At 37.7% G+C, this 23624-nt stretch overlaps 2 pseudogenes; both read left to right on the plus strand.

Annotated features, from left to right (window-relative positions):
- Positions 1–6182: 6182 nt before the first annotated feature.
- Positions 6183–10309, plus strand: LOC141477253 (E3 ubiquitin-protein ligase Topors-like; annotated as a pseudogene).
- A 51-nt stretch (positions 10310–10360) lies between these two features.
- On the plus strand, positions 10361–12307 carry LOC141477254 (E3 ubiquitin-protein ligase Topors-like; annotated as a pseudogene).
- The last annotated feature ends 11317 nt before the right edge of the window (positions 12308–23624 follow it).

Raw genomic sequence — 23624 nt, forward strand, 5'->3', positions numbered from 1 at the left:
GCAGTTTCAATTAGATGCAATGTTCTTTTTCACTGTCCTGAGCTTTTGTTTGGTATTGCTGTTCACTGTTTAACAGCTGCCACGTTTCACTCTGGAGGTGCTTGCATTTCAGTATTTAATGAGATGAGCCTTATAACAGGGCTTTCAATTAGCTGCATTGTAACTTTTAAACTGCAATCTGTATCAGAAAAATTAGACTCTGTGGGAAGGTAGAATCTCTCAGAAGCAGCTCAGATAGCTTAGGAAAGAGCCAGATGTCCTGTATAACACAAAAGTACAGAGAGAACCTGAAAATCAGTGTTTCTATCCACTGAAATAGGCAGTAGTCTAGGGAATCACAATCATTCCACTGTTCCTTTTTGAGCATATAGGGGTTTTTTTATTATTTTTTTTTTATTTGTTACATTCTATGCAAAATGGAACAGTTTGTGTAGAGAAGGCCGAGCATAACCTCAGACCACAGCCTTAAACATCTCCTACTTTTCTCCTCCTACTGAAAACAAACCAGATGTGCTTTTGAGTTCCATCAGAAGAAATATAGAACTGGGACAGCTTTGAGTCTACCTACCTCTAGCTGGAGTGGGAGGGAGGTGTGGTTGTCATTGTCATGTGTTGATATAAAGGAATGACCCTAACTAGGGGAAACGTCTCAGGAATTTTTGGAACACAGCTCAGAGAAAAAAAGAAGGTGCTCGTCTACATCAGTTAGAAAGATTTTGAAGCACTGGAGAAAATCCAGTGCAAAAAATACTTTTGTCCTTGTCGTTACTTAGAGTTCAGCTCCAGGTAATTTCTCAGTGTGGTGTTTGTGAATTTCACTGCTTAACTCTCCAAACAAACGTATGGGGGACCTAAAGCAAACATTCAGAGATACAAGAGTCAGGTTTCAGCATTCAAGATTCAAATTTGATCACTGCAAACTGGTAAAAACCAGGCATACTAAAGGCCATGAGGTAAAAGACTGAGGTAGTCCCCAGTCTGCTCTGGGACCAAGCAACCAAAGTATATGTGACTCAAAGCCTTTAACTGATGTTAACTCCTGTCTGTCACTCAACAATGAATGCTCACTGACAGCTAGGTCTTATAATGTGCACTCCTGAAGCAGATTTTCCACTTCGGTTTCATCTGCAAAGCTATCCAGTTTGCAGACCCAGGGCACAAAGGGAACCAAAGCTTGGTCAGCGGAAACAGTCAGAAGATTCACTTCAAAAGCTTGGTCCAAATTTGAATGCTAATATTAATGCTGTGTTTGTAAAACGTTGTAACCCAATATACTTGTAAATCTTAAGGTAAAAAAAGAGAACTTTGCACTTACAGGTGATGCAAATAAAAATGAAAGACACATGGATGAGATATTGATTCCAAGATTCCATTGCTTGGACAGCTCCGGAAATATTTCTAGAACACTGCTGTTTCTCAAACGTTCCTTTATATACACACTAAAAACATCTACAGATGAAGCAAACCATAAAAGTAACTATGAGTTATTTATCATAGAATCATAGAATCATAGAATGGTCAGTGTTGGAAGGGACCTTAAAGATCATCAAGTTCCAACCCCCCTGCCATGGGCAGGGACACCTCCCACTAGAGCAGGTTGCTCAAAGCCCCATCCAGCCTGGCCTTGAACACTTCCAGGGACGTGGCACCCACAGCTTCTCTGGGCAACCTGTACCAGTGCCTCACCACCCTCACAGTAAAGAATTTCTTCCTAATATCTAATATAAATCTCCCCTGTTCCAATTTAAAACAATTACCTCTTGTCCTGTCTCTACACTTCCTGACAAAGAGTCCCTTGACAGCTCTCCTGTAGGGTCCCTTCAGATATTGGAAGGCTGCTATGAGGTCTCCCCGGAGCCTTCTCTTCTCCAGGCTGAACAACCCCAGATCTCTCAGCCTGTCTTCATAAGGGAGGTGCTCCATCCCTCTGATCATCTTCGTGGCATTCTGCTGGACCCGTTCCAACAGGCCCATGTCCTTCCTGCGTTGAGGACTCCAGAGCTAGACACAGTATTCCATGTGGGGTCTCACGAGTGCAGAGTAGAAGGGTAGAATCACCTCCCGTGACCTGCTGGCCACACTCCTCTTGATGCAGCCCAGGATGTGATTGGCTTTCTGGGCTGCCAGCACACATTGTTGGCTCATGTTGGGCTTCTCAGCCACCAACACCCCCAAGTCCTTCTCCTCAGGGCTGCTCTCAATCCATTCTCTGCCTAACCTGTGTTTGTGCCTGGGATTACCACGTCCCAGGTGCAGGACCCTGCACTTGGCCTGGTTGAACTTCATGCGGTTTGCACAAGCCCACCTCTCAAGCCTGTCCAGGACCATCTGGATGGCATCCCTTCCTTCCAGAGTGTTGACCATGCCATGACCGAGCTTGGTGTCATCGGCAAACTTATGATGTCAACAGATGACATGATGTAGCAAACCCTTATAATACAGCAAAACCCCAATAACAGATGGATTTTTTAGAGATACCTACATGAATTTTGTAGCATGATAGGGAAAGAATAGGTGTGTTTTTTCTTAAAAGCAAATTATGTTAAAAGAAACATGACTACCTATATTCAAATTGTTTCTTAGTTTTAATCAGCTACATATCAATATGTTTCTCCAGTTTAGCTGATTCATTTCGTTTTTTTACTTCTTAGTTCTAGATAAAGGAATTATAGGACACTAATGACAGAAACTGCAAACATGCAGATACTCAGAAAGACCTTTCTTTGAGCAGTTTGAGATATACATAATTTGTATAATTTGATATACATAATTTCTGCGTTTATCTATTTATCTGACCAGGTCTACCTTGGATCTTCATAATCAATATATAATAAAATCACAAAATCTTTACTTGTACAACACCAACCACTTGCTGAATTCAAATCTCTTTAACAAAGAATTAAATGTTTTGTTGGGTTTTTTTTACTCTCAGACCAAGAAACAGACAAAATTTTATGTGATACAGCAAAATACAGTATCTTCTGTATTCCTATGTGATACAAGTACACTTGCATACAAAATTTATTTCATAATACATTCCATAAGGTTGAAATCTTTCTTTTTACTAATCACCTCGACTTTCAACAAGCTTTGTTAGATCTCTGAATCATGACCAATGATTCCTTACATATTAAGATACTCAGTTCACACTGATAAACTAAGAAATTAAAATGTAATATGAAACAATGACACAGAATATTAGGGACAGTCCTTTTGATGTGGGGAAGGAATTCATAATTAGACCAAGATTTTCCCTTTAATTAAAACATTATCTCAATGATCATGAACGAAATGCAGTTTTGAGGAATTCAGTGAAATAACATTAAAACAACAAGAAGCTATCACATGTTTTTTGTCCTGAAGCAGACATATTTCATTATACAGTACTAAAGGTATGAAAGCAATCAAGTGTGTTTTGCCATGCCTGTCTCAGGGTAAGGTAATCATTAGTCTGAGAGTTTTTCTCTCTCTCCCGTTTTCCTGTATTTTTTTAACTGTGCTTACCCAAGAGGAAAATGAACCACAGTACTTATCAGCACAATGCATACATGAATGATACTAACGTCAACTGACCATGGCTGGAGCCATAGGTTAGCTGCAAAACCATAAATGATTCAAAACATAAAATAAAATAAAATATCTGTGAATCTAGGCCATAGCTAACTGATACGTGTAGAAAAGTCACAAAACATGACAATGTAATTTGCACTGGTATTGGATCAGAAAGGCTCTTAAAAGGCCAAGGAACTGAGGTGAAAAGTTATCCATAAGGGCACTGAAAACAAACTTTCTAAAATAATAATAATAATGTCAAAATGCTTCAGTCATGTAGTTATTTGTACTCAGTCAGAAAAAAAATATTACTTTAAAAAAACCACCACTTTTTTTTGCACAAAAGGATAACTACCAGAAGATCATAGAAAGAATAAAACAATTAAAAGACCCTTAAGATTGTAAGTGGGACAATATCTTTGGACAACATTTCAGATTAAAAGTTGAAGATGACACATTAATAATTAATAATTTGTATTATATTTTTGGATTTTTTTCAGTGTTGTTAGTTCTGTTTTAAATTCAAGTTGTTCAAACTGGGTTCAGTTGTGCAAATTGGGTTTTAGTAATTCTCATTTTAATTCCTCATCTTCCACATATCTCCATATGATAAAGATTATTTTTTTTTATTTAATTATTTACCATTAGCTAAATACGTTGCAACGTCTTTAAAGTTTCATGAAATTTCCTGGGTCATCTATTTCTACACACTACAAAATATTTCTTTTATGTATTACACAAAATATCTTCCATGATTCATTTGAACAAATCCCTCTTCTGGTCAAAAGAAGCTATAAGATGCAAGAGGCATCCTTTCACTTGCAGTTATGCTTGAGAAAGGAAAACATTTCTTTACCTAGCAATCATGTTTCCATAGAGTTTTTATATTACCCCATATTTAGATTTAAATAAATGCATGTTTGTGATCTGCATCTTTTATCAAGTCTTCATTTTACCAGAAAAATGATCTTCAATGATTGTATCCAATGTATTGGATATATTGCACCTAATATATCTGTATTAGATACAGATTTAATCTATATCTATATCTAATACAACAGATAAATCTGAGATTGATACTCTGAATCAGAGAGACATGGATTTGATGGATGGAGAACTCAGTGGATAAGGAATTGGCTGGATGATTGCACTCAAAGAGTTGCAGTCAGCAGCTCAATGTCCAAGTGGTGACCAATGATGAGTGGTGTTCCTCAGGGGTCAGTACTGGCACCAGTGCTGTTTAACATCTTTATCAGTGGCATGGACAGTGCGATTGAGTGCACACTCAGCAAGTTTTCTGACAACACCAAGCTGTGTGGGGCCGTCAACACACTGGAGGGAAGGGATGCCATCCAGAGGAACCTGGACAGGCTTGAGAGGTAGGCCCATGCAAACCTCGTGAAGCCCAACCAGGCCAAATGAAAAGTCCTGCACCTGGGTCCGGGCAATCTCAAACACAAATACAGGCTGGGCGGAAAAGGGCTTGAGAGCTGCCCTGAGGAGAAGGACTCGGAGGTGTTGGTGGATGAGAAGCTCAACATGACCTGACAATGTGCTCGCCCAGCCCATAAAGCCAACCACATCCTGGGCTGCATCAAAAGAAGCGTGGACAGCAGGTCGAGGGAGGTAATTCTGCCTCTCTGCTCAGTTCCAGTGAGATGCCACCTGGAGTACTGTGTCCAGCTCTGGGGCCATCAGCATAAGAAAGACATGAACTTGTTGGAGCAAGTCCAGAGGAGTGCCATGAAGATGATCAGAGGGCTGGAACATCTCTTCTATGAGGACAGGCTGGGAGAATTGGGGTTGTTCAGCCTGGAGAAGAGAAGGCTCCAGGGAGACCTTATAGTAGCCTTACAGTATCTTAAAGGGGGCCTACAGGACAGATGGAGAAGGGTTCTTTATGAGGGAGTGAAGCAATAGGACGAAGGTTAATGGTTTTAAGATGAAAGAAGGGAGATTTAAATTAGATATTAGGAAGAAATTCTTTATTGTGAGGGTGGTGATGCACTGGAACAGGTTGCCCAGAGAAGTTGTCGATGTCCCATCCCTGGAAGTGTGCAAGGCCAGGATGGATGGGGCTTTGAGCAACCTGGTCTAGAAGGAGGTGTCCCTGACTCTGGCAGTGGAGTTGGAACTAGACAATCTTTAAGGTCCCTTCCAACCCTAACTGTTCTATGATTCTATGATTTTATGGAATTCATTGAAGGATCAACTATAAATTCCTGCAAGCTGTAAAACCTTTGTTTATACAAAAAAAACGTAAGTAAAAGCTGGATTTCACAAAATAATTTTGTTTCTGTATACATGCATACTAACAATTTAAGATACTCACTATGAAACACATTGACATAGAGGTTGAATGTACAATTTTTTCTTATAAATTTCATCATTAATAAAGTAACTCAGTTACTCATTTCCACTGGCTCATAATGTCTAAGCATAAAATTCATACCTAAAATTAAAATAGATTTATGGCTAAGCACAGTTGGCAGTCTGACTAGATACAAAGGTACTGCATAACTGAGGACAAGTGTAAGAATGACATCTGGCTCTTTCTGCTACAGTTATAAAACCATTGACTAATTAAAGGTGGAAAGTATCTCTGGAGGTCACCTAGGCTAACAACCTCTATGTGTGGTCCACCAATTGTAGCCAGCACTGTTGGCCCAGTAGAGAAGAAGCAGAGGGTATATGAATAGTACAGGCCCACCAGAACTTTGAGACTGGTACTTTAGGATAATTGTTTGTTTTGGGTTTTGGTTTTGATTTTTTTTTTTTTTCTTAAAGGATCAAACTAACTTTTCTCGTATTTTTAATATTTAAAGGCTGGGGGTTTTTTGGAAATGTGCCTCAGAAGATGTTAACCAGAATCTTACTGAACAACTTCAAAACAGTCATTTAAGAATGGGGAAGACAGAGCAAGTCCTGCATGTAGTCTTCACATATGCCAGCATGATGCAAGTTCCACTTAAAACTTGCAACATTTCAGACCCTGATTTTAATGTGAAACAGAGAACTGGTATTGCTGGAACAGTTTAAAAATTACTCATTGCATGTACAGTTCAGGTAAATCACAACCCATTACATATCAGTAACAACTGACCCTGGAGTCAACAGAACTCAGCTTGCTGTGATGTCACGGGGTAATGAGCTTGGTACAGAAGCACCCCTAACAATGTAATGTGTCTGCTTCTGCCAGTGCTTCCAACGCCACTTGATCAGACTGTTGTCTATCCCCTGACTATAAGCCCTACTATGTCCCTCTGTTGCTTTTCTTATTAATTTTCATTACATCTTATTCTGTGGATATTCTGCGATACAGTTCAAGCAGTACAAAAACACTGCTGAGCAGAAGCTAGAGCATGCTGACTGCCAGGAAACTGCCCATAATTCTAATTCTAGCTAGTTTCTTGTGTGCCTTATCCCTGAATTGCTTTGCAGAGAGTTTGCAGCAAGGGAACAGCTGCTGAACACTGAGGGAGGAAAAGAGGACAGTGCAGAAACAGCATCAGTAGTAAGAGAGGAATGTGGAACTGAAAAGCAAAAAGGAGGTCCTTTAGAAGTCAGAAAGAACAAACACCAGTGTCAAGACTGGGCTTCTAAGGGTGGAAAGAATGTCAGTGTTACGGGAGGCAGGAAGTATGAGTTGCTCTATTTCGGGCATATCTGCATTTCTAAGGGAACAGCTGTTTAGGACTGTCATGAATACGTGATCCTGCAAATTTCTATGTTCCCCTGAGAGAGGTGGTGCTGCAAATAAGGACCTTCACTTAAAAATTAAGGAGAAAAGACAGTTCTCTTTTTAGTGAAGGCAAATGAGGAGAGCAGGTTTTCTAGAAGTATAGTTCCTAAGACTGGACATATTCAGAGTCCCTTCTGCCTGGGGATGAAATTTGCCCATGACACCTAGACTTCTCAAGTGTTCTGCAGAGAAACTAAGCAAAGTAGTTAGTGTTTTGTTGTCTCTGTCTGATATTCTCTCAGTGATGTTGACTTTTTTAATCTTAAAGATGATGGTTATGGATTTCTTTTGTCAATCTTTAACATTATTTTTTTTCTCTGGAAAAGTAATGGTATTTCCGTCTCTTTGCTTTGTAGAACACGATGCCAGCAGCTAGGGAGCTTACAGTGTATAGCAATTTTTTGCCCTAAGCTAGCAAAAGTAAGCTGCACCAGATGCCAATAGATTGGAGGAGGGCTTCTGTCCTCAGCAGGGATAGAGTTCATTTTCTTTCTACTAGCTGCTGTGTTTCGGATTTAGTGTACAAGTAATGTGGATAACATATCGTTTTAGTTGTTGCTAGGTAATGTTTACATTAGTCAAGGAATTTTTGAGCTTCCCATAGAAACTGAGAGGTAGCTGGTCAAAGTAATATTCCATACTGTAGACATCATACTCAGTGTATAAATGGAGGTTGGCTGGAGGGTAGGAATCCACAATTGCTGCTCAGGACAGGCTGAGCAAACTGATTATCAGATGCCGAGAACTACGGGTTGTATTGCTTAATTTTGTATATACTTTTACTGTTGTTGTTATTATTATTGTCATTTTCCTCTTCTGTTACTGCTCTATCAAACTGTCTTTATCTCAGCCCATGATTTTTTTTCCATCTCCTTTTCTCCCTCTTCTCCCTACCCTACTTGGGATGGTGGGGGAGAGTGAGTGAGTGGCTGCATGGTCCTAGTTGCTGGCTGGAGGCAAACCACACAGCCTCCCAGAAGAGGACCACAATGATGATCAGGGCACTGGAGCATCTCCCCTGTGAAGACAGGCTGAGAGAACTGGTGCTGTTTATCCTAGAGAAGAGAAGGCTCTGAGAAGACCTTACAGCAGCCTTCCAGTACATAAAGGTGCCCCATCCCTGGAAGTGTTCAAGGTCAGGTTGGATAAGGCTTTGAGTAACCTGGTATAGTGGAAGGTGTCCCTGGCCATTGAAGCAAGGTTAGAAGTATGTGATCTTGAAGGTCCCTTCCACCACTGACTATTCTATGATTTTTTGATTTCATGATTCTATGATTCTTGTGGTTTTACTCTGGCCACTGATTTAGTACCAAACTGCTGCTTGCTCACTCCCCACAGTGGGCTGGGGGAGTGAATTGGAAGGGTAAAAGTGAGAAAACTCCTGAGTTGGGGTAAAGACAGTTTAATAAATAAAGCAAAAGCTGCATGTGCAAGGAAAGCAAAATAAGGGATTCATTCACGACTTCCCATCAGCAGGCAAATGTTTAGCTATCTCCAGGAAAGCAAGGCTGTGTCTTGTGCAACAGTTACTTGTGGATACAAATGCCTTAACTCCAAATGTCCCCCCTTCCTTCTTCTCCTCACAGCTTTTACTGCTAAGAGTGATGTCATATGGTATGGGATATCCCTTTAGTTAGTTGGGGTCAGCTGTTCTAGCTGTATCCCCTCACAACATCTTGTGCCCCCAAGCCTACTCACCAGAAGGGCAGTTTGAGGTGCAGAAAAGGGCTTGAGGCTGTGTAAGCACTCTTCAGCAATAACTAAAACATCTTGGCATCCAAAATATAGCATCATAAAAACTACTATGAAGAAATTTAACTCTATCCCCGCCAAAACCAGTACATCTGGTGACTCTAAACGTCATCTCCAGATTCTAAAGCCCCGTCTACTTGGACAGATTTGACAACATTGGTTATCTATATTACTGCTTCCAAATGTTCTGTTTCTACTTTGTCCAGGAATGATCAAAAACCAAAGAAGAATGCTTGCTTTGCAAACAGTCTTTCTATTCTGTTTTCCACAGAATTTGTTATTTTGTTCCACAGACCTTCAGAAAATGGTTCTTTTGCCAGCCCCAATGACTGGTGATTTCCTTACCATAACATTCTAACATGGGAACACCATACTTCAGCTGAATACTTCAGCCCTATTTCCTTTTAACTTAGAAGCATATGATCAACATGCCAAATATGACTCTCCTGCTTCATTGTATGATGAAAGTGTTGTTCAGACTCATCAGTTATTACAATATCTCCGTATGAGGCAGATTCTGAAGAACTAGATTACAGTCCATTTGTGACTGGTATTGGTCAGTCCCCCTTGGGTGATGAAACTTCTGGGCTACCATGTTCTGTTTCAGGAGAGAGACGTTCATGTCACAATAAGTTTTCCTTTAGAGATTTCAAAAAGTACTGGTAATGACTTTGCTATGAGGAGAACTGAACAATAAACTCAGTTACAGGTTAATGCTGACTTAAAGGACAGTGACTATTCTTTGGACAATTATGTTATTGTTGGGTGTCTTAAATCATTAGCTGAAAGGACACCAGAACTGGTTGAATTGTCTTTGGATGCTGAGAAGTCTGTCAGGGAAGAAAAAAGGGAAGACATGAAGAAACAGCAACCAACTCAGTTTCACAGTTGTAGTGACAGTGAACCAACAAGAAGTTCTTTGCCATATTCCTCCATATATTCAAAGAATGTAGGTAGGTGCAAAACTGCTCATCCCCTGCAGTCAAGAAGAAAGATGATAAGAATAAATGTAAAGTAAAATATCTGTCTCCACAGGACTTGATCTGGAGCCCCTCTCCAGGAAGTGACAGAACGTGTTCTCCTTGTTATAACAGATTGTGCAGAAAAGGAAAGCCCATGAACAATCCTATTCACAGCACAGTCAAGGTAGTTATGACCATAGGACTAGAAAGGAGTATTCCAGCAAAGCTTAACTTAAAAGGAGATGATCAAGAAATAGAGATAATGGCATACATAGGAGCAAAAGAAACAAGAGGATGTTGAGAACTCATGACACCAGAACCTCTCAAGAAATCCAGAGAGGCTCTCTAAGTCATGAAAGTGCTACATCCAGAGAATCAAGTAGATCATGAGCACATAGCAAAGGCCGTGGCAAAAGAAGATCAAGAAGCATACACAGTCATCATCTTTATATGACAGACAATTGCCAAAGTAGATATCAGTAAAAACCTGGTTGAAGATGTCTATGAATCCTCATGCAGGAGGAGGATTCAGTCTAATGTTCACTATTCGAGGTAAGCTACTAGTCCAGAATACAATATATAGTCTTTAACTGAAATGATAGGTCTATATAGCTGGAGGAGACTCAATGAGACACCCTACTGTTACTATGAAAGCTGCAGCCCAAGGAGTCAATCCAGCAATAGGTTAAGGACACCCTCTGGAATAACTGACAGAATTAAAAGTGAAAAGTCTGTTGGAAAAAGGAAGTACAAAACTCACCGCTTGGACAATGCAGTCAAGGAGACAGCACAATTCTAGAAAAAGAAAATGATCACAATAAAGATTTATCAAAATTCACTGTCTGCTACAAAAGTGAAGATAGCCTTTCAGACAATCAAGCAAGTAGAGAGACAAAGTGTAAGAAAATGACAAAAAAAAAAAAGATATTAGGAGTCCAAGTGTGGAGACAGTGTATGAAGGAAAAATGATAAAATGAGGCATCATAAAAAGAAAAAAGGAAAAGCATATGAATAAAAACCAGAAAGATCACACAAGTAACTCAGCACATTCTTCTCCAGTTGTGATTACAATTGATAGTGATAGTGACAAGGAGGTAGAAAGTATTGAATTTGATAGCAGCATTATTTGGACAGGCACAACTCAGACAAATGAGAAGGAGAGTGAGTCTCTGTCTTTTCTGGGAATGACAGAATGTTAAGATATTCAGAGAGCCAGCAAGGAAACTGGACTAGCCGCCAAAAACTATGGTTTTGCTACCACAAGAAGGGTCTTAGATGGTGACATTAGAAATGCTGAAGTTGAGCTTGAGAAACAGCAACTGAAAAGAGTATTGTCGTAATGGATACCAGTACTAACACCCCTCACATAGAAATTATAACTAGCCATATTCAAAATACACAAGTAACACCCTTCAGTCAGCTGTCTTCTCCCAGGATGTTCTTTCTAGAGCATCCAAATGAACCACCATTGATATCAAGATTGACACAGAGATTTGTCAACAGATCCTGTTGGTTTGATTCCCCCCCCAAAAAAAAAAAAAGTTGTATCTTTTACACTGAACTAGTGAACTCAAGTTCACTGAACTCAAGTTGCACACACTCACACACATTTGGATACACACACACTCACATACATTTGGATACAACCACACTTACAACTAGCCCGTTGTGACAGTCCCCAGGTTGCCAGGAGAGATGATCTGGAGGGCTGGGGCTGCTGAAGCAGGCAGTGTCAGCATGGGAGATAGTCAGCAATGTTAGGCCTCTGCCCTTGGAGAGCTCTTGGGCCACAAGACTGAGTTCTTGCCGGGCCCTCTGGCCACTGCTGCACAAAGGCTATAGTTGTGTGGCCTGACTGTCTCAGACTGGGGCTGTATTTCCTGCCTGGGATGTGCAAATCCCTCTTCTGGGGCTGGGGAAGGTGGGGTGGTGGGTAGGTCTTTGGCAGGTCTCACTCATCCCCTCTCCATCACCCTGGGGATCTATAAAGGTCATCTCAATTCATGGAACAGCACAGGCAGCAGTGATCTAGGAGGACAGTACCTCCCCAATAGCACTGGCTAGGTGCCCACTGGTGGAAGCTTGAGACTGGATACCAGAACTGTTTTACTCCCCTCTAATGTTTTTCGTTTTCTGAACAGTTGCTGGTAACCCTGGAGATTCAGCTGCTGAAGGAGGAAAGAAGGTGGCCACTGCTGAGATGTCAGGACAGTGGCCACCTTCAGGAATCCTTTGGTGGACACCCAAATCAGTCATGGTTGTGGAAAACACATGTTTAAAGCAATGGGAGAAACCCTGATGCTCTCCTTATCGAGGAACAGTAACACTTAGCAGGGATAGTTCAAAACTTGCGAAATGGACTCCTGGGTTGCAGTATTATGTATCACAGGAAGGTTATGAAACTGTGCCCCAGGGAAAATTACTTCAATGGAAGCATTTCTTTCCCTTAGCAGTGCTAATGTATACCCAGTATACAAATCTAATCTGTAGGACCAAGAGGCACTCCCCAGTTCGTGTATCTAGGGGCATATCTTGCTTCCTGAATATTGTGAAGGGCAACAAATACTTGTTTCCTCGCTCCTCCCATGGCCCTGTTTCCTTTGGCTGGAGAGACCCAGACACGCAAAAAGGGAGCATGCAATATATACCAACAGGTCTTGCTGTGCTAGCAAAGGTATAGGCACTCCTTGTCTAGAGAAATTGCTTTTTTTCTTAATGTAATGGGGATGAGGTTGGTAAATACTAATAAATGACTTCATATTTTGGAAAATCTAGTATGTGGCCTAAACTGATCCATAGAAAATTGCACAGCTTTCTCTGAACATTTGAAGGAATGATGCTAAGAGATAAAAGCACGCAGACAAATGGTGTAAAGAGTTTGAAATCCAGGAACTTCACATATAGTTTATAGATTATGCAACCACTGATCTTTGGGTTTTGTTTCTGAGACCATTTCAACTGGGCTAGTAACAGATGTTTTCCACTAATTTAAGTCAAAAAACATTGCATATTTGCATGTTTTTGGATAAGATTATGCTGTTTTCTTTTGGAGGATGTATTCAGACTTTACTCTAGATGGATGATAAATGATGGAAATGTCTAAATAACATTTGAACATCTACAAATGTGAGCATAGTTCTTGGTCATCAATGTTTGGGACCTGACCTTTAAAATTCACTGACTTCGATAGTAGATGCTAGCTTCTCTTTTTGTATACTGAAATTGAGGTCTAAATATTTATTACTATAAAGAAGACCTCTTTACCTCCCCCCTGAGGTGGTCGTTGACTCCCAGGGCAGTAGATGACCATATACTTATGAATTCAGAGAGCTAAATAAGGCATTTTATTTGATCTTGATTCCCATGGAGACCTCTTTCTCCAGAGTCTGAACAAGGGATTTTTTTTCACTAACCTCTTAATGTTGAAAAACAATGGTATCACAAATGCACAAACCTGAGCAGAGCTAGGAAAGTGTTTATTACTGCACTACCTATCGGAATTGTAGCCCAGTGGAAACAGAAAATAACAATACTTTTCCTTTTTTTTTTTTTTTTTTTTTTTCAAATATATATTTACTATCCTTGAAAAAGACTGTGTACTTCTTGGTATCTAGCTGCTATTAGAAAAGATCTACTGTGTCAGACCAAAAGCACATCTAGCAAAATACTCCGATTTCAACAGTGGGCAACAGCAGAGACAAAGGTTAGAAGTATAGCATATCTTCTAGTATATATTAGAAGCTAGTATATCTTCTTAGCTTCCAGTCTGCAATATTTAAACATGTGTCAAGCCTCTATGTGCAGAAGTGCAGTACAGGTGACAGGACATGTCCCAAACATGCATAAATATTTTAGTGTTCTTTCTGACATGGTGTTGTAGTACACTGAAAGTTAATAAATGTTACTGTAAGTAACTGGTATTTCCTCCTATTCCTCTTGGATTGCAGGAATATACACAAAAATTAATAAAATAAATGTTTGTGGTTTTTGTCAAGCATGACCTCACAGCCAAATATGTAAACTGCTCAAATTAGAAATATGGACTAACCTTTGAATAAAAACATTTATTACTATCATTTTATCGTTAAACAAGAAAATATTTTCACCATCCAATTATCTGTCTACCAAGTTGTTGAACAGGTTTTTCTGTTTACAACAAGCCAGGCTTGTTTACCTATCAGTTTGTGTGTTAATAATATTTTTCATTCCGATAGAGAGTTTGAAAAATTGGGATGCTAAAAGAAAAAATACCATTAGACAGAAAGATAGACAAATGTAGAGATTATATAGAATCAACGAGTTTGGTGTTAAAGAACATAGCTTAGTTTACCCTAGAGAACCAAAAATAAGTTCACCATTGGGTCTTGGCTCACACTTCTTCTAGGAGCAAAACATGGAGAACACGCATAATTCATAACATCACAACCCACAACCTCAATAAATGGCAATTATTTCTTACTTACTGGAGGTTTCTTGTAGTTGATACTCAGTTTTTGCCATGTTAGCAGTTTATCAAATAATTTTACTAACACTAGGCCCAAAAAGAAACAAATAGTTTGTGGTGTAAAGCTTCTATGAGAAACAGTCACTGGTTTTACCATCCTCCCTGCTCGTCCGCACTTGCTCCCCCCAGTAATTCAGGGGTGGATTTAGGAATTAGCGAGTAGCCAAATGGTATTTTCCATTAAGCTACAACTGTTTCAAACAAATCACATTTTGGCAATATTTTTTTTCCTACTGTCCCTTTTTTAAAATATTGTGAAAGATATCCATACTGCAAAATTAGTTTAATACAATTCAAAAGGTTCAGAAATGCATTTTGGAGTATTGTGATATTATAATACCAAGACTGCCACAAGAACAAAGAGTTTTGTTTTGTGATATTTCTGTTCTCATTGTTCTGAGACTGTCATGAAGATGGATTCTATACAGTTTCCCACTTTATTTTTTCAGTCTTTGTAATGAATATGGTCTGATTTTGTGCCAACCTTTGTCACTAGAATGAGAATCAGAATACATTATGAAAACTAAAATGTACTAACCATTAAAATTCTGTGATAGCTCGTTCTTGTGACAAAGAGATCACTGGGAAAGAATGGCACAAAATTAATCAATTATAGTGACAGTCTCATGATTGTAATAAGAATAGAAAGTAGCACTACATTTTGTGCATTTACATAACTGAGGAATGGTTTAAAATTAACTCATTCATATCTGGACATTCACCTCTTTTCCTGGAAAACAAGAAGTGTTGTACTTTAACTAATGACCATAGATATTGAATATACTCTCATATAAAAAAAAAAAAATTACAAAAGATGCTTATTTTTGAGTCATTCACCAACATTTTTATAACCTTTTTCTAATATATATATTTTCATTTTTTCTCCCAGAAAGAGAACAATCTCACCATCATCTCCTGGTACGTAGCTATATGCTCTGGAAATGCAGTGAGAAGGAAGGCAAAAATGCTCTTTAAAAAAAAAGAAAAGGAAAGCCCCTGAAATGTTTCTCTTCAGAATATTTTATCTTATGCTTATTTTTTTCAAATTCTTTTATCACTTGTTTATTCTGATTAAAAAGAATACATCAAAAACCAGTTATTTTCATGAATATCAGAAAAAATAAGAAGATAATGGTATTTAGAAAACTTCTCTGTCCAGTTATTGGCTCTTTCTTCTTTTCCTAGATATGAGGTAGAATTATCAAACTCCAGCAAGAGCCGAGGCATATAGATGAAGGGCTGAGGCTTTATGGTAGATTGGTTAGAACCCCCATGAAGGCAGAATTTTATTGACAGAAAAACAACTGTAGCACCCTTCACAAGTTGATGAAAGCTCTAGAAAGCCTACTTCGTTGGGGAGACAATGAAGGGCAGCACCCTGAGTGGTCCCTGCTATGACTGGCTCCTGGCAAACCCAAGGCAACCCAGATCATGGTAAAATTTACAAAAATTCTGAGAAGCATATGAACCCACTCAACAATGGAAGAAAGCAACCTTTTCTGGTACTTTTCTCAGCATCTTGCATTTAGCACTTGCCAAAGAGAAAATACTCAAGATAGACCACCTGATTTGATTCAGATCAGCATGCTTTCAACATCATTGTAAGCACTATCTTTACTCAGATATGTATTCATTTACAGATTATTTTGGACTGGTGATTAAAATGATCCGCTGTTCTTCTTGGCCCTGCCAGCACGTTTATAAAAATAAAAAAAAAAAAAAAAATGCTCCTTGGTTCCAGTAATCCTGCTGCTTCATTAGATTTGTGACTGTGGAACTGGAGCTGAAGGTGGGATCTGAGACGAAACTAATCCTCTTTATGGATAAATGTGCTTGTCAGGTTATTACAGTCGTCCATTTTCTCTTCATTAGAGTTGTCTTACAGTGAGCAAATTATACGAAGTAGGGCTTGTAATATAATAAAGTGTTCTTAGCCATTAGGAAATAGATTCCTTTTCTCCTTCCTGCCAAAGTTCACTGCAGAGTTACACAAGTAAAGATACAATGCTACATCTCAAGGAAATGGGCATAAGATTATGTTTGGATCATTTTTGTAATAAATTTGAATTAAGATATAAGAAGGGAAAAGAATTTATCCATAAAATTATTTTTTATTGTTGCTAATTTTTGCTTTGCTATGTGACTTATTAAAAAAGTACTAAAAATGATCATTTATATTGTTTACACAGTACATATAATCATCAAAGTTAACCTGAGTTTTAATTATTTTAACAAGTATTTTTGCCATGCAATTGTCATGTTAGTTCTGTTGCTAAATATAGTATTAATAAATATCCTAGTAACAGTGGCTAAAAAATACTTTTTTTATCAGTGAAAGAATGGGATGAAACACAAAATACATCAGGCAAGAATAAGCTTCCTCAGTTTCAAGCCTGAAAGTGTTTTGACTGGATGATATACAGCCAAATTGGTTGAATTGAACAGCAGAAAAAAATTGTATTTCAAATTACAAATGGAAGCCAACAGCTTATTTTTCAATTTCTTTTAATATTTTTTATTGTTTTGATATTTGAGAAGTAGCAGAGGGACCTTGTTAAAACCTATTATAAATAAGGTGCTTGTTCTTAGAATATATTATTAAAAACTAACTACAGACAGTAAGAGAAATTCTTCATAATGTGAAATACAAGTAATCATTTAAAGGAATAAACATAGAGTACTCCTAAATAATAAATTTATAATTGTGACAGATCCTGATTTTTTCCAAATTCATTAATGTTGTACTTTCTTGGTGGTTTGGAAAGATATGATTTGATTCTGAAATCTTTATTTTCTCCTATATCTTAGAAGAAAAAATAAAGAAGTTGCAGAAAATTACCTTGTCCTTGACAATAAAAGACTAATAAGAGATGGTGGGTGATTGGTGTGTTCACCCCAGTTAAGAGCCTGTTTTGGTAATTCAGAGCATTAGGAATCAGTCTTGGAAAAGCTTCTTTCTTGGTTTGGTGAGTGAACTTAAATAAAGAAGTCACTTATACACTGACAGGTAAAAATTACACCAGCTGAATTATTTTATTGCGTTTTTTAAAATCTTTCAGAGGATTTTCATGTATTCATACACACATCACTAATGGCTTCAGAAGGAACTTCCCTTCCTTTGACAAATAAAGTTTCCATAAAATCACAAAAGTTTGTCTTTCAGATAATTTGAAAGATAATTTTTAATACAGATAATTTTTGTTTAAGCAGATAAAGATAGAATTTCAATTTTTTTAAAATATAGTATCAGCTGATATCCAAAATTACATTGAATTGTCAGAAGAATAGAGCTAAAAGTTGCACAAATGCTGTTGTTGTATCTCAAAAGGAGATATTCCATTATCAAAAGGAGATACAGTCCATTTGTTTTCTAGTTCAAATTAATGTAGTGCTAAACCCTGTATAAGTATACTTGCATAAACACTTAACTGGTACAGTGTCAGTCTCAAAATAGAAAGTAAATCTAATAATTTTTCCCTAAAATAGCAGAACTTATTTATTTGTTTGAAGAAATGTGATTTGCTATATATCATCGTGTATGCACTGTGAGTGATCCCAGGGTAGTTCATTAGATTCTCAAGGATCCACAGTGCTAAACACTTGAGCTTAATTTGCCCATGGGAAATAATATGCTAAATAATAGTATCATCTGATTAAGTTTTCTCAGGCAAAACATGGGCTTGGTGGCCATAACATTCCAAATTAGCAACCCACAACAAAATTACAATGCAGTGTGATTACCTCAGATGATAATAAGGTGCTCATGGCATTTAGTCCACTCAAGCATGATATGGTGTTCTGATCATAAAAGTAAACTACTTATCAAAACTTGTATTAAATTCAAGGTAAGATTGTTTTTCAGGTTTTTTTTTTTTTACATTTTATATCCTTTCAACACCCATTAAAGAAAATGTAAAAAATCTCAAAATAATAGAAAGCTTCTAAACTTTTGAAGCACCTCTTGCAATTTATTTATTGAGACTACTGAGAGCTCTCACTTTGACACATTAGTAGTTTTCAGAACTAGATGAATGCCTTGTTAGTAAGTTTCATAGGATCTTCAAATTTTGAACTAACGGTTCAGATTCACTAAGGATTTTTTAGTGCACAAAAACCTCTGGATCTGCTATTAATTTTCCTAAGGCGTCTTTCTTTCCTTTTCCTTGCAGCTAATCTTGACCTTTGGATTTCATTCTCTGGAATGCTAATAGTGAACTCATAGTTACTCCACCAGAAATCCTAATTCCTCCCTCGGGGGAGAGGTACATATGTGTCCCCCATCTTGCAGCAATGAAACTAGGGCCTGGCAAATACTCATTAATAATTGGCAACTCAGAAGACTTCTTAAAGGTTGACTTAGATAAAAATGTGCATGTTGTTGGACTGTTTTCTTGAATCGCCATGGGACTGAAAGTGGAGTATAGAAGAGCTTCACTGCAAAAACCAGTAACAGACCACTGTTACAATATTGGAAATGGTATAATAACTCTTGGGAATGTGGAGGCCTCTCTTGTGGACATTTCAAAAATTGTTTCATGACTGGCGGTGTCATGAAGAATCTGAGTGATCAGTGGAAGTTCTCAATTCCCTCATATATATTTGAAAGTAAAAGATTGCTGAGACTTCTTAAAAATGTATTTTGCAGAAACTACAACATAGAAGCAGATGGGAAAGGCAAAGAATAGAGAGTAAATTAAGTACTGATCACTGAACAGCCTGGGAATGTTTTAACTTTGCCATACAATGAAGACAAGTGTAAAAACCCAAATGTTTAAATTGTTTTAATGGTGACTGGCCTTAGGGTACTTAAGACTGAAGAACATGTATAATATTAAAAGCTTATTGGGTTTGCATAGAGATGGTGCTCTGCATGTTGAAATACTGTATTTTGGTAGATGAACACAGATTAACGTTATTAACAGATTACTAGATTATTTACTATGGGTTTCTTTCTTTCTCTTAATTGTGGAGGCATGAAGAAAGAACAGCAAAGAGTCTGGAAGTAAGTATCCTTTCTCTGAAAATAACAGAAGTAGTCTGAGGTCATTAGTCAAATAAACTCACACTTTTTCTTATCCCCATACATCTTTTTACCATACTGAGATTGGGTTTTTTCTGGTTTGTTTTAAATAGAACTCTTTGACGGTGTGGTAACAAGAAGAAATGTGGTCTAGTTCATGTCCCTGTGCTTTACCATTTTCTTACACAATCTAAGGACAGCCAATGGCATGAAATACAGGCTAGAAAGGCTGGAGAGGCTTTGCACATTCTGCCTGTCCAAGTGACATTACCGGAGAAAAGAGATTTCTTTCATCATCAATGTGCTGAGTAGACAAAACAGAAGAAGGTGAAAGATCACATCCTGGGAACCTTTCTGCTCTATCACTTTTGTCATGGCACACCTGTCACATATTATCATCCCCGTTTTCCCAGATGTGTCTGCTCCCTAAACACGTGGTGCTAGAAAACTAGTCTTGTGCAGTCTACTTATATGCTTGTGTGTAAATATGTGGAAGAGAAGAATACATTTCCAAATATTGGTTTCTTTTAGATTTGGCTGACTTTGGAGAGAATGTCAAAAGGATGCCTAGGACTGCACAGATAGACAACTGAGCTTTTAAAGTTAACTTTCCAAGAGACTAAGCCAAAAGTTCCCCAAAGTCAGGCAAAAGAAAACAACACTGTTTACTGCAGTTCAATTCCCTTGTGAACCCTCTCAAGAAAACTCAGTTTTCTTTTTCCATCTCTTTTTTTATACATTTGGTTGTCATAATGAGACTTGTCTCATCCTTTCACTCTTCTAGAGGTAATATAGTTTACTATGATATAGTATAGTTTTTCAGTGGGAGAAGTGAGCTTATAATTAAGGTGTTATAAAACCTCCAAGTCACAAAAGAAACAGAAGGGAGAAATGAGGGAAGATCTAACATGGTATAAAGAATATCAGAGAAGGTAGCAAAAGATATGGATGAAACGAGAAGAAAAACCTGACGAAACTTGAAACAAAAAATGGCTGAGACATATCAATGTTTGTATATAAATTTATGGGGTGACACATTGCTGTTTAAATACATGAAGTTGTACAAGGAACTGGGACACACTCCTTTAACCCTAACAGTGTAGAAAGAGAAGCAAAAGAGAAGATATAACTGGTGAGTAACTGTGAAGGAAAATGGACCTGTAGAGGTAAGAGTGATAGTTTTAGGCTTTGAACAGGGAAACTCATTTTTAGAGTTAAGCTTTGGCTAACAGCCAAAACTACACCCAGCCACTCATTTACTCCTCCTCCTCTGTGGGACAGGAGAAGAAAATAAGATGAAAAAAACCTCATGCATCCATAAGTAAAGGCAGGGAGATCATTTAACCATTTACTGTTACAGAAAAAAACAGACTTGTTTTGGGGAAAATTAATTTAATTTATTGCCCATTAAAATAGACCCAGATTGTGAGAAACAAAGCCAAATGTTAAAAAACACCTTTCTTCCTGCCCGCCTCCCCCTCCCCCCCTTTCAGATTCAACTTCACTCTTCAGTCCTCTAGTTGCTCCAGGCAGTGTGTCAGGGGTGGGGGGAGTGGGGAGGTGTGTGGGGTGGTCAGGATACAGTGGTTTCTCTCTGCGGCAACTTCCTTGAAAATTGTAGGGTTCACTTGTGAAGTGACAAAAATCCAGTGTAAAAGTAACAGCAGTATGGTCTGCTTTTAAACATTAAATTCCAACTCCTAAAATACTGAGTAGCTTATGCCCACTACGTTGCTGGTGAATTATAGTCCTCTTCTTTTCTTTGAATTTCTTTCTCCTCAGTTCTAATCCTAAGTGGCCAAAAGGCAATTTTGGGGGGTTTTGGTTGTTTGATTGGGTTTTTTAAATCTGATTTTGGCAGATTTTTTGTGTTTGCTGGGTGTTTTACTGATACCTAAATACTTCCTGATATGTTGTGCTTACCACTTAGCAGGTGAAACAAATAATCTTTATTTATTAAGAAAACACCAGTATTTTACAGTTAAAATATATGATTACCCATTCCTAACTGTTTTTCACCTAATTTGTCTGAAAGATGAAGATGTATCACTGATACCTCTAATAGTTTAAAACAACATTTATAAAGCCTTGAGAAAATGCACTTTTTGCAACTTTTCCTCTGGTAGCATACATAATTTTTTTTTGATTGTTTGCTTGTGTTTTTAAGGGAACAGCAAAGCTACTATGTTTGCGAATAGCTATAGTTTTATATTACCAATTATAAAAAAGACATGAATGAAAAGAAATTCTGAAGAAGATACATATTAATTTTAGCAGTTTTACGGAGTAGAAAAGCTATGCTGCAGGTCTTTATAAATGCACAGAAAAGTGCTTAAATACAGACAAATGTCATCATGAATGTAGGTTGGTTTTATTTGGTTTTTGTAGCTTTGAGATTTGTATTTGTGAGAGAAAACTGTTAATCCAAAGGATTAAAAGCAAAAAAAATCACTGCAAATCTGGGACTGGAACTAGGATTTAAGCATGACAATTTGACTTAAAATAGCAAAGCCAGTGATTATAAGCAATGCGTTGTAGAAAATGGAAAACAATGCATTCAGCTCTGACATTAACTTGTCCTCTTTTTTTTTTTTTTCCCTTCACTTATTTTAATTCTCTAGGATGTAAAGGCCCTCTAGTTCCAACTCTAAACTGACAGATTTGTTTATGTTGAAATTCTCTGTAGTTTGCAAGATGTGCCTTTAAAGTAAATATTTTTTTAGAAGGAAAATTAACTCTGAAAAGAATTCATATGAAAATGTGGTCTGTTTCAAAATTGCACATTTGGTATTGATCCAAATTTTTCATTTTCCATCTGCATGTTCACAATTGAGTAACAATGGCCAACTGCTTTCTATATGTTTACTTTTACTGCACAAATCAGATCAAACCTATCGAAAACATCTGAGAATCACAGACATTGAGCTCTCTTCCATCTGCATTTTGGTGATTCACTTCATATCTTTTGAGGATTTTTTTTTTTTTTGAGAAGCTTTTGAGATGATGCACACTTGAAGCCAATGAAGAATCTGCTGAACATTCTCACATCTGTTTTGTCTAACATTTAGTGTTTAACAAAGAAAGATGCTGAGAGGATATATGAGAAGGGGAGAAGAGGTGGCGGGTGGTGGTGTTTGTGAATTCACAACTTCAGGTTGTTTGAAAGTGCTATATTTTTTGAATTGTTTTCATGTGTGGGTGTACCTCTAAGGAATGTGCATAGACCATGTAACACATTCATAACTAAGCGTCTCATCCTTCTTCTGATTAATATTTTGTAGACTGCATATTTAACATATTTTTACATACTTCCTCTATAGCTTGGCAGAACCTTTCTTCACTTGAAGTCAGGTATTAGCTAAGGACATTTCACTCCTAGAAATTTCTGTCTTTCAGTAAAAAATCCCCTAAACACAGAAACTGTTGCTGTGTTACTTTTCTTGTACCTTGGAAATCAGTCTAGGAGTTAGTTTCCCTTTTTTCCCACTTCAGTTAAAAATAGTTGCCACACTGCCACCTTATGGCTATACAGATTTTAAAAGTGAAAAGGTCTCCCACTGAGCTTGTGTTCTGTTACTTAGGTATTTTGTGTGATTTCCACTGTGTAAGTAAAGAATTAGACTTTAACTCCTTCTGAGATGCAACTTAACCTTCAGTTTAAACTGAAACATCTTTACCTGACTGACTTTGTCTCTCAAATTGTACCAATACAGTACAAGGCAATGCACACTGGAAACTTAACATTGGGCAGGCAAAAACTAATCTCATTTTTACAGTGATGTGAAACTGTATGAAAGTCTTTGATCAAGACATGCTTTCCTTATGTGTTTCAATTCTATATACTATATATTATGTGAACGATGAAAAATACTAATTGGAACCCAAAGCCACTGGATATGTCATTTTTTTCTTCCCAGTGCACCTATGTAGCAGTAAGAAATGAAACTGTGGCTCACACTTAACAGTTGCACATGCGTAACAGAAAATTATTTTGATTAAATTAAATGCAAAGATAAAGGTGATCCAATGTACTCTGTAGTAGACTGTATGGTTCCAAACACATTCAGATTTCTCAAGTGTCTGCAAAATGTC

This window comes from Numenius arquata, chromosome Z (genome assembly GCF_964106895.1).
Source record: "Numenius arquata chromosome Z, bNumArq3.hap1.1, whole genome shotgun sequence".
In the NCBI taxonomy this organism is placed as follows: domain Eukaryota; kingdom Metazoa; phylum Chordata; class Aves; order Charadriiformes; family Scolopacidae; genus Numenius; species Numenius arquata.